This window comes from Oryx dammah, unplaced genomic scaffold, assembly GCF_014754425.2.
Source record: "Oryx dammah isolate SB20612 unplaced genomic scaffold, SCBI_Odam_1.1 HiC_scaffold_2, whole genome shotgun sequence".
NCBI lineage: Eukaryota > Metazoa > Chordata > Mammalia > Artiodactyla > Bovidae > Oryx > Oryx dammah.
Genome location: NW_024070186.1, coordinates 173,723,225 through 173,728,843, shown reverse-complemented (window position 1 = coordinate 173,728,843; position 5,619 = coordinate 173,723,225). Strand labels below are relative to the sequence as shown.

Sequence of the window (5,619 nt, the reverse complement as noted above, 5' to 3'; positions counted from 1 at the left end):
CCACACAGGCATTTCCTCTAAGAAAATCCTTGTACACTTAATTTATCTTGGCACCTGCTTCTCAAAGGACCCAGAATAATACATATAGTTTAGTCAGACGGCCCTCCCAAAAGTCTGCACTAAGTTATACTCCACCCACGGTGTACAAGAGCCCCTCTTCCCCTGCACTTTTGCCAACACTTTGGTCCTATCTTCAAATTGAACCACCAGTGAGCAGGTGGACACTCCTTCAACTCCCTCGACAGCCCTCAGGGGCACGCTATTGGCAAGGGCATCCCTGAGACTGTTTTAATGGCTGGTGACAGAAAACTCAACCCAAACTGTCTTAAACACAAAATAACTTTCATTTACTCATATGCTTGAAAAGTCCAGAGTCATCTGCCTTCAGGCTCAGCTTGATCCGAGAGTTTAAATGGTATCACCAAAGGCAATGTCTCCCTGCTCTGCCTCCATTCTGTTGGCTTAATCCTGAAGCTGCACTCTCTTCCCCTGGGGAAGCAAAAATGGCCAGTGTAACTCTAGATCATACACCCTTCAAGAGAAGGAGGGGTGTTTATTCTACAGAGGCCTTAACAGTCACCTCTTCTTGTCTCATTGGCTGGACCAGGTTACTTGGCCAACTTTTAACCAATCACTCTTGCCAGGAGATTGACTCATTGGAAAAGGCCCTGATGCTGGGAAAGGTTGAAGGCAATGGATGAGATGGTTGGATAGCATCACTGACTCAATGGACATGAATTTGAGCAGACTCCGGGAGATAGTGAAGAACAGGGAAGCCTAGTGTGCTTGCTGCAGTCCATTGGGTCAGAACAAGTTGGAGATGATTTAGCATCTGAACAACAACAAACAACTGGCCAGGAAAAGAGTCAGATTGCTTTAGCCAGTCAGGTCTATGCAATCAAGCTGAAAGATGATGACTTCCCAAAAGGAACTGAAGGTGCTGTTTTCTCAAAAGAGAGTTAATATCGAAAGTCATTTTGAAAATTAGAAAACTATTACAATAAGGCAACGAAGAACCAGCTCTAAATTTCACACTGGAGGGAACGCTGAAAACATGGAGGGCTAACCGCAACCTCAGGGCAGTCCTCTCAGAGAAGGGCAGGACCAGCCTCTTGCTGCCATCAGGAGTCCTTGGAGGGAGTATTTTTCTCCCGTTCTCAGTTATAAGTTGTTTATCTGTATAGCTACAAAAGAATCAGGAGATGTATCAACTGTCAAAATAAACACACAGGGGCATAGTTAAGTGGTTTGCCCAATTTGAAAGATAATAATAATAATAAATTTTAAAACCAGGGAAGTCAGCCTTCTGTTATTTGGAAGAAAATTTCAGAGCCAACAGCCCACCATCCATCTTTTTAAGAAGGCTCCGACCAGCTGGGGGTTTTCTTGAGGAAGCCATATCTTCCCTCCCCAATCCTCACAAATACACCATGTTAACAGAAAATTCCAGTGCTTTCCCTTCCAACCCAGGTTTAGCCAAACAGCACTTCCTCCTAGCATCTCCCAAGTGTCAGGTACCTTGGCCACGGAAACTCATTTCTTTCTTTCAACAACTTCACCACAGGGGCTCTCTGCCTGTCATGGAAAGTGAGAGGGTGAGCTCAGAGTCAGACTTACAGCTCAAATCCCAGTGGCGCCACTTGCAAGGTGTAAACTTGGACAGGCTTCTCCAGCCTTCCACACTGCCAGTTAGGAATGCTGCTGCCCCCTGTAAGGCTGTGAGAGTGGAGTGAGAGATTCCGTGTTTGCACATGGTAGACACTCAGAAAGTGTTCACTCTCATTATTATGGTAGTTGAGGTGTCCTGCTTCATCAGTGAGGACAAGGAAAGAGCATTTAGCTTTCAAGCTGGATGGCTTTGCCCCAGCGTCTTGAGAATGTCTGTGTTGCCACAGCCCCTTCCTTCTGTAATACTCTGTGATCTCTCTTTGATGTTCATCAAATTTATTATCTCTTCAAAGAAAGAAATCTGTCCACTCCTGTGAGCAGCCCCGGAATCCTGGTCCTCCTGACACTTGTCGATACCGCTACTGTAACACAGGGGTCCTGAGCGGTCCAGCTTCCCCTCTGCCACCTGTAGGGGCCTGGGCATACGACTCTGCTGACACCTGGTGTCAAGGCAGCTGCCTGCTCGTCTCGACAGAACCCTCTGGGCAGGCACTTTCCACAATGAGTGAGACTGTGAGCACTCAGCCCCCGTGGGTCCCACTCAGTCCGGTTCTCTTCTCCCTGAACCTCAGCCACAAGTGGCACGGACTCAGCTTCACATTTCAGCGAGGGACCCCTGCAGTGGTGGCTCGATCCTCAGCATTGACCACCCCCTGTGCCGGGGTGCACCTCCTCTCCCTCCGTTTGCAGGCCCCACGAGCTGAACTGCCTTCTCACTCTCTCATTCCTAAGACTCACCCTCATAGACCTCCATAAGCTGGCATGGGCAACTTGGGAAACTTTTTTCTTTAGAGAGAGAGCCTGAAGTCCCAAATCAGAATGGCCAGATAGCCTAGCATGTAAGGAAGCATTCAGTTTCATAGTGGGAGAGGAGGTTTTTCTCTTTCTCCTATTGGATGGGATAAAACAAGCATATAGAGACCAGATACAAGCTAAGTTCCAAGATACTTAACAATAATAATAATTAAACTGGAAGGTCTGTCAGTAACTTACTTTTTCTAAGACTGAGTTCAAATTTACCCCAATAATAGCAACAGTCACTCTTTGCTCACCTTCCGATGTGCCTTCCCAAGAGGAAAAGGAAGGGCCAGAGTGAGCGCAGAGTGAGTGCAAGCTGCTCAGTCGGGTCTGACTCTTTGCGACCCCATGGTCTATACAGTCCATGGGATTCTCCAGGCCAGAATACTGGAGTGGGTAGCCTTTCGCTTCTCCAGGGGATCTTCCCAACCCGGGGATCGAACCCAGGTCTCCCGCTCTGGAGGTGGATTCATACCAGCTGAGCCACCAGGGAAGCCCAGTAGGGCAGAGGGTCCTGGGTATTACGTGTGACTCTGCATGTCTAGAGAATGTGTAATGAAATGTGAACATCTTCCATCATTGATGGCATAGTAGTATGGTGGATAAACAAGGTTGAAAACCATTGCCCTGAATAAAATAAGCTATGATATGTGCTCAGTGGAATGCTATGCAGCCTTTACGTACAGATATGAAATATGTTTTAGGCGTATTATTGAGTAGTAAAAGTTGCAAGAAAAAGCATAAAATATTATATCATGTATATACCCAGATTATCCCCCACAGAATTATACTTCATATTTCTGCAGACACATATATCAGCAAATACATAATTAAAAGTCTGGAAAGACACAAAACTGACAAAACTGGGGACTTCAGAGATAGGAGCGATGGTCCCAAGGTAGAGTTTTAGTTTTATCCATAATGTTTTCTTTTTTACAATGATCACATATATGTGTATTATGAGGTTAAAATATGTAGCTACTTTTAATATGAAATAAATTTCAGCCCATTCTCTCTGAAACCTTTAGGACTAGATTGGACTTGGCGACAGTGATTAGGACAAACACGGGTATGTTCAATATAATTATTGCCAAGATGCTTTCAAGAAGGTAAAACCAATTTCCACCCCAATCAGTGGAAAGATGACAAAAATAATAATATTCATTGCTGTTACTGGTTTCAATCAATAGTTCTTTGACAACCACTGAGGGTGAGCATTTTTTCACCATGCTGTTGGGCATCTTAAACTAAGGGAAAGGGTGCCTTTTTTCCACCTCTTCCTCCCTGGGAAATGCCCAGCTCCCACAGCCCAGGGACTGTTTAATTAACACCTACCCCCAGGAAACCAAACAAGAACCAGGCACTCAGTGAACTTTCCCTCTGCAGGAACCTATACTTCTCCTCACACCCACTGAAGTCATTGCTATTCCTCTTACAATAGAAAGACTCCAACAGTAACATTGCCCTGTCAGAGCCAAGTCTTCTAGGGAGCACTGGTCCATATTAATGATACCGTATATCCGCAGGGGCGAGTCCCCAGCTGCACTGAAATCATGGATGCAGGAGAGAGATGGTGAGAAACCCTGCAGGAGGCCTCGGAGGCTCCGGGTGCGCTGTTCTCCTCCACGTGGGCCCTGGCAACTTAACGTTTGCTGGTACCCAAGCCCCGCTGTGCATCAACACCACCAGTGTCATTAACTCATTATCTTTCATCCATGCAGGCCGGCCCACTGCCAGCCCCAGCCATGGGCCTCTTGAAGGAGGATGTTGTTGCAAAAAGAGCCTCATAATGATAGAGTGGGGAAAACTGTAGGCATGAGAATTTCTCTTAGGAACAGACCTGTCTTTATGTAGGACAACATCTTGATAAATCACTTGGGATGGGAGCCAAGGCAACAAAAGAGATGCTCAAACTCCTCCACATTCTGAGTGAATTGGAAATGTATGGCGAACATTTGTCAAATCTATTTAACTCATTAATGAAGGGATCAGCAGGATGGCAAAATGGGTTCCAAGAGGATAAAAGAAACTAACACACACACACACCCCACCATATATACACCTACATCCACACACACATTTAGTGCAAAAAGAGAATGCTGAATCAGGGTCCAAGTTAAATATAAAAGTAGTTAATGACCTACACGGCAATAAAATCTTTAGGCCAAGAATCAACAAACTATAACCTGCTGATCAAATCACACCAACCACCTGTTTTTGTATGCCCACAAGCTAAGAACTTTTTTTTTTTTTTACATTTTCAACAGTTAGAAAAATATTTCATAACATGTGAAAATGACATGAAATTTAAATTTCAATGTCTGTAAATATAGTTTTACTGAGACTCAGGCAAGCTTGTTCTTGGCAGAGTTCAGTAGTTGGGGCAGAGACTATATAGCCCACAAAGCCTAGAATGTTTATCCTCTGAGCCTTTACAAGAAAAGCTTACTGACAGGATAATAAGATGTCAATCCTTGGGGAGTATGTTCTCTGCGGGACAAAAGCCATTTGCACCTTCACAGGACAAAAATTATTTGCACCTTAATCAATTTTATACATGTTAACATCTAATTTTATCAAATCTGAACCTAATCAATAACAAAGTCAAACAAAGCGACATCCCCTGGAGAGTCATGTGCAATCATCATGCTTAGGCACGTTGGTCATGTCCAACTCTCTGCAACCCCGTGGTCTGGAGCCTGCCAGGCTCCTCTGTCCATGGAGTTCTCCAGGCAAGACTATTGGAGTGGGTTGCCATTTCCTATTTCAGGGGATCTTCCCAACCCAGGGATCGAACCTGGTTCTCCTGCATCTTTACCACTGAGCCACCTGGGAATCCCTAAAACATGTGCCCAATGTGGGGCTCAAACCCACGACCTTGAGATTAAGAGTCTCATTCTCTACCAACTGAGTTATCTGGGTTGAGTCACCTGGGAAACCTCCTGGAGAGTCAGATAACCTTTAATCAGACTGTTTTAATTTGATTCTGAAATGTTATATAGTCATCTTTATACTTTATTTCAAGCTTTTGAGTATATGTTCTTAATACTTAAAAAACAAAGATCATTAAGTTATACAAACTCAGTGATCTGAAATGATCAACAATGCTTCCTTCTAGAGAGTTGTCAGAACTGAAGATCTGAAAGATACTCA

At 44.5% G+C, this 5,619-nt stretch overlaps 1 non-coding gene across 1 annotated transcript; it reads right to left on the bottom strand.

The window, feature by feature from the left end:
• Nucleotides 1-5,315: 5,315 nt before the first annotated feature.
• On the bottom strand, nt 5,316-5,388 carry TRNAK-CUU. Its single transcript has one exon. It is a non-coding gene; the product is annotated as a tRNA-Lys (tRNA).
• Nucleotides 5,389-5,619: the final 231 nt, after the last annotated feature.